The sequence below is a fragment of the Haliaeetus albicilla genome, chromosome 27 (genome assembly GCF_947461875.1).
Source record: "Haliaeetus albicilla chromosome 27, bHalAlb1.1, whole genome shotgun sequence".
Taxonomy (NCBI): domain Eukaryota; kingdom Metazoa; phylum Chordata; class Aves; order Accipitriformes; family Accipitridae; genus Haliaeetus; species Haliaeetus albicilla.
Window position 1 is genome coordinate 11,638,182 of NC_091509.1, and position 12,233 is coordinate 11,650,414.

Genomic DNA, 12,233 nt, shown 5'->3' on the forward strand with positions numbered 1-12,233 from the left:
AATTTTGTCTTGTACTGTAGAATCTGTTTTGGTTTGGTTTGTTTTTTTTCCTGTTAAAATGATGTCTTCAAATGCTATGATTAAAAGATTATTTTCAGAATGCAGATTAATTACATGGAGTGCAATTGGCCCAGGTATGGCGAGAACTTGAAAAACATCTCAGAGGCATGCTAGTGGAATAGAGGGTATACACACAAAAAGTACCAGGACATCAATCGCGGGGATGGTGCAAGTACACTGCAAGAGAGGACCTGCCTTTACTATATAAAATTGTGTTGATGCTGAAGCTCAGCTAAGGTATTTGTAAACCTGTCAGCATGGTCTGGCTCGTATGATTAAATACTAGTCAGCGTGTCCTGCTGTCACCTCATTAAACTTTGGCATTTACTGATAATTGTGGATTTCCATATGTTGTTGAATTAGCTATGTTCTGCAGCTGAAAACATGGATAAAAGTGGAGGAATGATTCCAATGCAAGAAGTCAGCAGGGTCAGCTGTCTGTAATATAACCTGGAAACACAATACAGCTTAGAAATGAGCTTGTGTGGCCCGAAGGATATAGATAGAATCTTTTATCTCTGTCAGATATAGGCCAAAGCAGCAAAGTTCAGATCTAGTTTTGGATCACTGAACTAGTTCAATAATATCCAGCAGGAACCTGACCTCACCAGATACCCCGTCTGTTTGGGGGGTTTTGGAGATCTGCTTCTATTGCATGCTTCTACCCCATTAGACCAAGTTACACCAGTCTAAAGTGTAGAACTGGGTCTAGTTCTACCATCCACAGAACTGGGGAACGCAAACCGGGAAACCACAGAGAACATCTTCTGCCTTTTTAGTAGGTGGAGTTTAGACTGCAGTAATGGAAGGCTCAGTTTGGTTACTGAACGATTTAATTATTTTATTTGTTGTTATTACTAGTGGCTTTTAGGGCACCAATATGTTGTGGGGTACTGTACAAACACAGGGGAAGAAATGGTCTGAAGAAACCAGAGGGGTGAGAAGGGCTAGAATGAGCTGAAAGATCCTCCAAGGTAAAGAGGACGCCGAGGTATGCAGGATAGGTGATTAGCGTAAGGGAGTAATGCATGAAACTGTGGTGGAGGACACTTGAAATTCCAAACTCTAGAACTGCAGATACTGGACATTTCATGTTTCTGATGGTTCTTTTTTTGATCCTCTCCCTTTACATGGCACATCTTCCATTTGTTTTTCAGAATTTCAATTGTAAACTTCAAATTCTCCTCCTCATCCTGCCTTTATCTTATTTACATCCAGGAGATTCTTGTGCTTCTCTGAGGGCTGACATGCCCTGGCTTAAACTGGAGCTGCCCTGAGGATGATTTTATATTTAGTAGCTCCTTATGAGCTGCTCTCATTTGAAGCAGCCCAGACTGCCTGATACAATATTTACTGCGGAAATCTCTCTCTTGCCTCTCCCAATTGCAGTGTAATGATATGGCTGAGCTTGAGAAGGGGCCAGGGCCTTACCCAAAGTGTGCCTGGGTAGCAGAGCCTTGCAGGGCACAGTTTCTAGCCCCTTTATGCCATCAGAGTAACCCACAAGATCTGTGCTGAGGGACGAAATTCTGTCCCACAAAATCTGTTGCCAGGAGTGCACAGCTATCAGCTTGTATCATTCAGAATATACCTGTATAAAAGGCCTAACCAAGTGCAACCTCTGATAGTCTCCCCTCATAATGTTGGGGTTTTTCTTCTGCATTTATTACAAGTTGGCCCTTTCTTAGAGTTGCATATTGATTTGGAGGGCTTAAGAGTTCTTCTGCAGGAGTGATATGAATGCAAAATCACCTGGCTTCTCCCATCCTCTGGGTGTCAGCTTTTTAACAGGGAGCTTTCAGGAATCCACCTCTCAGGTTTTATACAAAGCTCCTGGCTTTAGTATCCAGGTGCTCTGGTATGACCATTGCTCCCCATGCCAAGTCCTTGTGATAGCGATGGGGTGGAGCTCTGACCTGCAGCTTTCCTCTTTCCAATGGAAAAGTCAGCAGTGAAGGTTCACAGGACTGCGAAAGACCCACAGCTCTCCCTCCAAACACCCCACTGGGCTCCAGCCTGCAGCAGGCAGGTCAGTCCCTTTTAAAATGGTCCCTCTTTCAAGCCTGCGATGATTTTAAGTATGACAGCATGTGGGTGGGAAGCAGCGTATCAGATGGAGCACTGTCTCAGCTCTCAGCATCGTGAGCCTGCAGAATAAAGAAATGGCACAATATTGCCTCTGTGGAGAGCAGCCTTTCCTGGAACATTTGACTGAAGCGGCAACGTGGTAACACAGACTCTGGTCTCTCTAGATTGTGTTCCTGGAAAAGCTGTTCAATTATTGATAAGGGTCGCACTGACAACACCAAAAGATGAGGCTCTTGCTTGCCTTTAATAATGTCTTACTCAGCAGATCTTTCACTTACAGCTCAGCAGAACTGGCGTTGCAGACACATCAGCTGAAATACAATAGGCATGCTGGAAAGACAGGCGACTGCCCAGCTTTTTCATTTGCAAACTAGAAAGGAATATAGAGCCGGCACCCCGGGTCGATTCTGCTCTGCAAGATGGTAACTGCCATTATGAAGCTGGCACTGCCAGGTCTTCTTTCCTGCTGATAACGTTTCATCCTTGTTCATTGCTCAGAGCTGTTCTTGAGTTCTTCCTCTCCCACTTATCATACATGCTGGAAAGAAGGATCTCCCAATAAAGGTAAAGAGAAGGGATTGATACTAATGCTCCAGATCTAATTCAATTTAACAAGCACTACTCTAGCTAGTAAAGCTGCTGCTATTTTGTTCAAAGTATAGTGCTGACAGCTAATGCAGGGAGGAGCATTAACCCCATCTGTTCTTTGTATGAGGTTTAGTATTCCAAGAGAACTTTTTTAATTAGAGAGAAAGCTTTAAGCCTAAATGCCCCTTTGAGACCTGGGACTGTCTTGGTTTTTTTTTCTGTGAACGTGCCCTACAGAATCAGCACCAAGTGGGAAGCAGGGTAAAGTTTTGGAGGACCCTCATGAGATTCTGGAACTCTTAAGCCTGAACCCATAGCGAGTTTGGATGGGAAGTTGAACTGCCACCTAAAATAAAAGAGTCCATTTTTTAACCTGTTTTATTGGTCATGGACATTTCTGAGTCTCCTGGTAGTGCTTCCCATTCACCTAACTAACGGGATCACTAGCCGCCTGTGAAATAAGGAGCCTAATGATTGAGACTCATTAGAAAATGGAACTGAGAGACTCTCGTATCAGCAGACCTGAATGTCAGGCAGGGCTTCCCATCAGTTTGAAAACGTGAGGCCTGTAACTTCCCAGAAATTCCAGGTGGTGCTGCAAAATCAAAACTGTGCACCAGTGTCACGCCTGGGGAAGGGTCAGCCTCGTCATGGAGTTTCACTTCAGCACTCCCATTTTGTCTGAGGTTTCTGCAGCCTCAGAAGCTGTCAGACCCACTGCTTTTCCACTTCCATGCAGTTTTAACAGCAAGAGGTATCTGCGTGTTTAAGGAACCTGTTTACTGTGCAAAGGTAAACAGTCAGGTTCCATTTTCACAATTATTCCTGTGTTAGAGGTAGATGCAAACATTGGGTTGCCAGCACTACTGCGTCACAGATGCAAACAATTTTCATCAGGGTGAAAGCCCGGATGATACCACCATGGCAACCAATTTTAAATAGAAACAATAGGCCAGCTCCTTCACTGAAATAAAGGCACAAGACCCGAGGATCTGGTTCCATATTCCTACAACAGACAACACAATTTTTGAGCATTCATATTGTCTGCGTTTTTATTGCTTCTTTCCTCAGAGCATCTCAACATGCTGTTTGCAATTTATATGCAGTAAATACTAATGGAATGAAGCCATCTCTGTGGGGCTAGCAGCAGTCAGAAAACAGCATGGTGGATAAAGGAAGTTCTTGCCAAGTTCTTTATCTTTCCAGTTACAGAATCTTTAAGTCCCATGCAAAGAAGTCAGTTCAGTTTTTCCCTTGAATATCTCAAAAAAATAAACAACAAATCATTAACATTGGAAAGATGAAGTGCTGAATCATGCCTCCCACGCTTTAGAGCTTGTGTTCCACTGAGTCTAATTATTTCACACTTGCTACACAAATCTTTGAGCAGTCTCTTCCAAGAATATTCATGGTGAGGGTTGAAAAAGAGAAAGTTCTGATGAACAGTCGAACATGGGGATAATAGTTCTGGTCAAGCTCGCTGGAACCTGATACTGACTTATCTCGTAGGAATGGGATTTTATTTGGCCCCAAACAACCTCAAGCAAACTTGAAATTGCCATGAGAACAGTAAAGTCAATGTGCAGCTGACTGAGCATATAGAAACTGCAAGAAAATATTGAACGTATTTTTAAGCATTTTAACCAGTGTCTTTTGTGTATCTGAAATGAGGTGAAATTATATTAAAATCCTACCAGATCTCTCTCTCCCTTGTTGCAGCCAGCATGCTCTTAACAGAGTCAGTGGGTGTAGAAATAGGAAACTACTTTTTGCTTTTGCTTGTGTATTGGGGATGGGAAGTTACTGTTTAAAACAAACAAACAAACAAATTACTAACCTACAGCAAATTCAGGGAGGGCATGTATCAAGTACTCCACAGCTCTTAATTCTGAGAAGGAACTTCAATGCTCTGGCATTGTTTTCCCCTGTGCCATTCTTATCTGACAGGTAGTATCGGTTGCCAGAAATGATGTGGGTTTATTCTGTACTTTGTATTCTAATATAAATGGAGCTGAATACTTGTCATAGTCCTTTGGGCAGGGCTCCTTACTGCTGCAGAGTTTAATATTGAGATTGGCAACACTAAGTTAGCTGATGTAATCCGTTCCATTACAGATATTTACGGCACGCCGTATTACAATACAAAGGCAGAGGTTTAGAGACTAAAAAGATGTGACAAGCCAAAAAAACCAACCCATTCAAAACTGAGGCTGACACTGCGAGGGTCTATTCCCCTCACTGTACATTCACGAAAATGTCTTTTAACGCCATTAGGAGCATATGTGATGCAAAATTCAGATCAGGCACAAAGCAAACAGCAACTCCACTGATGGCAAACAAAATCACTGTTATACACACCGCATCTGACTGTAGATCTGTCTTTAACATTAGCCAGTGACTCATGATCACCAGCATGTATTGTCCGAAGTCACTCCTAGGTTTCCCCATTCTTTGGCCAAACATCACAAGCCTTGGCTTATTGTAACGCAGGGGAAAGGAGCAGCACAGAGGAGTGTTTGTTCCTCTTTCCAGCAGCCTCTTCATACTCCTGCAGTAGCCCAGGAGCTGATACAGTGATCTGTGAGTTATTACAAGTCAGAAAACTACATGCAGCTTATTTATGCTCTCAAAGTCCTAGATATTTCCTTCTTGAATTTCTTGCTTACCTCTAAGTCTCATCAAGCCTCATCAAGCAGCTCTTTCAGATTCAAGGGTAGAAGCTGAGTGACTCCCTACCTGTTTAAGAGCCCATTTCTTTCCTACAGCTCTTCTGGAGAATCTGCAGCATCTGTTGTGCAGAATCAGCGCTTTCATTAATCTTAATAGACCCTCTTCTTGCAGAAGACACTGGAGAGGCTTTGCATGTAACTGAGGAATTTCTATTGCAGACCATCAAGGAGATAGACACCCCACACTGCCTGGTGCTTGTGATTTGAAGTGAAAAAAATACTGATAATGCGGTATGAATGCAGTGCTGTGTTTCTGATACAGATGGGCCCAACCCAAGATCTTGTTTCACTGAATTTCTTAAAGTTCAAGGGAGGTTGGAGCCAAAGTGCTTAACTGAACGGTCTAATTTTGTGTTTAGTTTTATTTGTTATGGAAGTGACAAAATTGGCTTTATGAAACAAATGTTGTTTGCCATACCATTAAATCAGTTTCTTCTCTTTTGCAATGACTTCTCAGTGCTGTTGGTAAAAATAATGTTGCTTTTCCAGTATATCATGTAAAGTGATTTCAGCTGCATTTTTTCCATTCATGACCTCTGCAATGCTTGCATTTTAGACAGTTTTATACACTTATTGATTACCTGATGTACTGTTCTAATTTCTAGGAAGTAAGAACATAGCCCTTAAATCATCCAGACTCTGAAATGTTTTAATTTCCTCAAGTAAATAGTGCATATTTTGCCAGGAATCTTAAATGTACGATACATGGATCTGATTCCACTTTTACACAGGTCTTGTATAACTCCCTTCACTTCAGTGAAATTACTCCTGATTAGCATTGAGAATCAGGTCCAGAATATGGGGAGGAGAGTGGGTTAATGCCATTTTTTCTGACATTGAGTGCTTTGAAAGCACTCTGAGACTGTAATGCATTACCATTTCTCAGTAAGTGCCCTCTGAGAGGATTGGGAAGGATTGAAGGGTTTTTAACCAGTAAGTCACTTCAGGTCTTTCACAAAACAGTAGAGATTTAGCCATTTCTAGCTACTGGCTGTTTGGTGATTATGTATAGTCGGTAGGCTGGTGGTCTCAGCCACCAGTGGACAAGTGTCCACACCACAACCACTGCTATCGAATTAGCTCCCTCGCTGGCAATCTGGAAAGAGGGCAAATGGAGCATGGGTCTGGTTCTCTTCCCAGGCTTTGCAAGTTTTCCTGTCAGCCAGGGAGGAAAAATGTTTTATAAAAATGCTTTACAAAAGTGTATTATTTGCCTCATCCAGAATTGTCATGCTCCAGCGCCTGAATATGAAGGCTGATATTCTCTAACAAGCCCGTCAAACTCCCACACCGTAGATGACTGCTGCAAGTTATAAGCACTCCCAAAATAGGGCTGGATGTTCACAGTGATAATTGAGAGCCATAACTTTCCACCACGGAGGCTCTGTAGGTGGGAGCAACAGCAGAGGCAGTAGTATCAACAGAGTCGGGGCTTTTTACCAGGATGTTATCTAATTTTATTATAGTATATATACCATAATCCTATCACTATATAGCCTTTCTTTAGTGGACATCTCCTGTACAGTTATGGACCCATCTTTTGCCAGTGTGAGAAGAAGAACCCTAGGGGAGCTAAGAAAAAGACTTTGCCCTTATGACTGCCCTAAGCCCTGGTTCAGGAAAAATGTTCATATTCAGGACTGTGCTTGAGCTTTATGGACATTGTTGAATCATGCTGGTTTCAGTGAACTGATGACTAGAAAAAAATGTTCATGCAGGGTTTTGTTTTCCTTCAAAAGAACTGAAAAGGTTACTTAGTGCTACCACTACTAAGGAAAACCTTAAACCACACCAACCACTCATTATCTCAGTTTTGATGTAAATATCAGAATATTTAAATGCAAGTTAAATAATAAGAAGCTAAACAGAGCAATATTCTCAGTCACTGTAAGCAATAATTGGTGTTCTTTTCAGACTATGTGGTCAGAAAGACTGACTCAAACAACCCTTATGGGTCACGTTCTTATCTGGTACACTGCCACCTCAATCAAATAACACCAAAGTTGCATTGCGGCAATTGCTGTTGAGATCAGAATCTGCATATAGATATTCTGTCTCTCAAGTTCTAAAAGTACTGTTATATTTCAAGTCAAAGAGAAAAGAGAGAACAAATAACACTATTTATTGCTGCAGATTATTTTTATGCCTGTGTGCTCCACTTAAGAGAATAATCTGTAAATGACTTATTATCAAGAAAAGTTATTTGTTTGCACTAATCAAGCCTTAAACTTGGAGGCATAATATGGAACTAATTATTTTCAACTAACTAATCAACATGTTTCATTCATAAGTTGGGATTTATCAATATAGCACATGAAAGGAGAGAACATATTATTATTTCAATTTAGATAATATGCAAAAAGCACTGTGTTTGTAATGACCTGCTTTCACTGAATATAATCAAGCTCCAAAGCTCTATTACAGGCTGGAAATAGCAGCAGCTTACTTTAATGAGATTTCTGGCTCTGGGCCCCAGCTGTTCTACGCAAGGCTCTCCCTTTGCTCTATGACCTACCAATATGTGCTGTCACCAGTAATGAGACAGGACCTATTTCCTAACATGGGGAAAAATTGGAAAGCATGAGTTCATTCTACTCTGTCGGTGGAAACACACCCTCCTTCCCCTGCAAGGCAGAAGGAGGGGTACACTGAATATGCAACATCCCCCCTCTCCCTTGCCAGTGGAAATATGACATGAAACCCATAAGGTAGAGAACTCAAAGGTAAGACCGAAACTCTCTTCTTAACTCGTCCCCTTAGCACATAGAAAACCAATATTCATTAGGCACACACAGAATATGCCTCTCCCCTGTGAAATACCCCAGAAGAGGACTTTACATTATCTGCAAGGCATGGGGAAGGGGGAACGGTAGCGGTTTTAGGCTCTGAATTTTATGGATTTTGTGAAATTACGCTCGTCTCAGAGCCGTGTTGGGAATGTGCCAGGAGCCAAAGAGCTGCCCTTAATTTGCCTAAAATGGAGCAGATTACCATTGCTCTCCTTTTTAATAATGGAGATGCAGCCTGGAGACTACAGATTCCAGCAAGCAACGCTCCAAAATGAGCCGAGCAGCCCAGGCGCTGCACTGGAGACAGAGCATTGCACACTGGGACACAGCCCCGAGGGCTGGGTCCTGAAATGCTCCAGTAAGGGGTACTGTGACTCCCGGGTGGAAAAAAAAGACGAGTCTCATTTTGGTCACTCTGAATTGGACTCTTAACATTGCTCTCTTTGCTTTTTCATTATTATATCCCACACTTTTCAGAAATTCTGTTCTTGAAAATGTTTGATCAGCTAACATTCGAGGGGTTTTATGCTATTTTTATCCTTAAGCTGTCACTTGGATTCATTAACGCTTCACAGGTGAATCTGTTTTTATTAGGACAAGAAGCCAGTGTTTTTTCCCCTGAATAGCATTGTTAAGTATTTCAGGAATCTAAAATCCACAAACTATTTCTGTGTCCTGAATACAAACCTCTTTGGAAAAAGCCGGTGAACATTTTAGTCAGAAAATTGGAAGGTGTGTGCTTAATGCACTTTGAAATTAAATGATTTGGTGCTTTTCAATTTGTCTTTTTGCCCTTCCCAAATACCCAAAGGCACTAGCCCACTTTGTAAATGAATAGGCTATGAAATCTTATTCTGAGAAATGAAGGTGTCACCGAGTTGCAGTAAAAATTATACTTAGCACCAATGCACTTTGTAAGCCCTGACTAATTGGCCCTTGCAACAGTCCTGATGCATTTCTCCTTTATTAATAGAAATTAAATAATCAGTTATTTTATTTTAGAAGGGAAAAAAAACCCCAAACCCAAACCCCAAGAGATTGAGAAGCTAAGTCTCCATAGCATAAACAGCTTCTCTCCCATTAAATGAACTGAATGGCTACTGCCTTCCAGATGCCTCTTGGACAACTGGTGGGTGCCCATGGACAGGCTGTCCTGGCATGCCTGGGGCTGGCTCACCCACTGTGCTCAGGCTCAGCCTCCCAAATATTTGGAAAAGGGCACCCTGGCCGTGCCAACTGCGTTCATGGCAGATGAGCCTGTCTTGAAAGGGGTTTGGGGCAGCCCTTAGCATACAGAACATGTGCCAGAGAGCTATCTCCCTCTTGCTTCCCCCATGGATGCAATGCTGTGATGCAGTTGTGGTCAAAATTTAGGAACTTCCAGCTTCAGAAATCCCATCTTAACACAGAGATACGTGAGACTCTCTGCAAAAGCCTGCAGTGGGCAGACAGATACCCCTCGTGCTTTTTTCCTTCTACAATTTCAGAAATAAAATTATAAAGTTAGCTTTCAAATTTGCATTTTAAAACTCCAGATCTGTGTGGAATTTTTTGTCCAGCTTGAGGAAGCAGTATCCTTAAATGAAAAAAGAAAAACTCATTTCCAAAGGCCATATCGCCAGATTTTGAAGTACAGTGGTAAGAACACCACCGCCTTCGCAACACTACCTATTTCCTCTTCTAAATTATTTATGTATTTATTGTATTTTACATGAGCCATGGAAGCTAGAGGCATTTTTGCAGTGTCAGGTCGTTCTAAAGTACATTCCATACAAGGAATAGGGCTGAAAAATACAGTTGTACGTAATATTGTTCATTAATATTACATAATTACTGCACACAAAACAGTTCTCTGGGCAGTGATAAGGGTTTTTTTCATAAAGACTAAAGACTCCAAGGCAATGTATTCCATTAAGGGGTTGCTTAACATATGAGGGTATATCAATGTATAGTATCTTTAGCCAGTTGCAGAAAAATGACGAAGCCAGCTTAGCCATATGAAGCCATTAGCATGTATAATGTGTTTTACACAAGAGTTAAGTGGTTTACCAGGTTTATAAAATCATACTTTGATATTGCAATGACCAAGCTGAGATATGATCTAGCAAACAGCAGTTGCAGCTGCATCAGCACAAAAATGAACTGTTGGATTTTCTCTGCGGCCTAGAGAACATTTCCTGCAGTCTTTGAAAATTGCTCTGAAATAAAAAAAAATTCTCTACATGTAGGCTAATATTAGCTACTGACAGCTAGCCTAGAGTTTTTAGCTCAGCCCTCCTGGAGCAATTGTTTAGGATAAAATGTTGATGCAGCTTTTCAGGTCTGTTGGTTGCCTTTATTACTATTGAACATGAGCAAGTCCTGTATCTTATATGATACATTAGACCTTAAGTAATGTGGAGGAACACCTGAGTGACTAATAATCCCATAAATGATCCCTTTGAATTTTAGTATAGCCCAGTGCACCCGTCTTAATTTTGACTTTTAATTTGATTTACTAAATTGTGTCAATATGCTGTAGAGTGTTCTATGGACAAGATACAACAACCATTATTAATATAAAACTGGAGATCTGGACATCCTGATAGGGCTTTGGACATTCAAGAAAACATCAGGCCTTGTTACAGTTTTTGATACCTAAAATACAGTTGATAATTCTGCTGCTAGAAGAGATTCTTATCCTCTTTCTGCTCCTTTTTTTTTAAGGCAGAAGATGACTTTAAATGTACAGCAGTGAGACCTGAATTCTCGCTTTCCCCACCAACAGTGTTAAATAGGTGCATCAGTCTGATGTTTCTGTAACCGGCAACGTGGGCAGTGTTAACGTTTGAAGTTTGTGTGTTGAATCACCGAGGGTTCACCTTTCTTTCCAGATGACACCATGACAGCTGCAATCAGCAGATGCATGAGAGCTGACAGTGCTTTGATTTAAAAAACAAGAGGGCTGCTAGCAAGGCATTTTCCATAAGGAGTTCCTTCTAAGTCATTTCACTTCTTAGCTCAATAGGACCTTGATTTGATAACACTCAGGGTATATCACAAACCGCACATCTGCTCTCCCAGAGTCTCCCAGGATGAGGGGTGTGAATGAGCTGGAGAGGCTTCTTGGGGATTCCATTTATTTCAGGTTTAGTTTATCTGTGAGCTAATTCTACTCAACTATCATTAACGATTCCACATCTTACGGATCATATGACCTTACCAAGGCTATGCGGTCCACCTGACACAATTGTTCTGTTTTGCCCTGAAGATTTTCCCCTTTGCTGTGTTTCATTGGGTTTGTAACACTGAAAGGTTGAACAGGTGCTGCACCAGACCCAAGCGAACCACAGATCTCAAGATTGTTTCTGACTGGGTAGAAGTGAGCAAACGGATTTTTCTACACCAGTTCAGCCATCCTCAATTTTTCCTGTGACCTGAGTCACAGTCACGCACTTATTGGGTGATGTGTTACGGTGAGACTGTCAGAATAAAAGCAGGGTAAAAAATCTAATCCTCAGAGGAGAGCAATATGTTCCCACTTGTGATTTAGTCTCACAGTGAAGAGGTTGTCAAGGGGTTTGCAATCCCGGAGATTGATTCTGGGGGGAGCCCACTTAGTGCACAGTGTCATTGGCAGTCATCAGCTAAAGCTGCCTAATGATGTCAGCTGGAGTGGCCAGGGGAATCCTCTCCTGTGAGGTAGCCAGAAGAGTTAAATTGCTTCCAGAAATGAATCCATTAGATGCTGATAGTGATTAGTGGAAGGTACTACGATGACTAAAAGTACTTCAAGTGTAATTCAGTCTGAAAGCCCTTTCAGGTGAAGGGTGTTAGATACATCACGACTGATCTGCAGGTACCTATTTGGTGGATGTGGCAGCAAATCTGCCTGATCTGAATCTCACCACTGTATGTGAGCAAATGCTACTGAGAAAACTCTCCCCCTTCATTCCCATTGAAAATATCCTTGGATATTTATTGTTGAGGTAAAGGGAAA

At 41.7% G+C, this 12,233-nt stretch overlaps 1 long non-coding RNA gene across 1 annotated transcript; it reads left to right on the forward strand.

Moving 5' to 3' along the window:
* The first annotated feature begins 2,373 nt into the window (after positions 1-2,373).
* On the forward strand, positions 2,374-5,911 carry LOC138682316 (uncharacterized). Its single transcript, XR_011322421.1, has 2 exons — positions 2,374-2,712; positions 5,502-5,911. It is a non-coding gene; the product is annotated as an uncharacterized lncRNA (long non-coding RNA).
* The last annotated feature ends 6,322 nt before the right edge of the window (positions 5,912-12,233 follow it).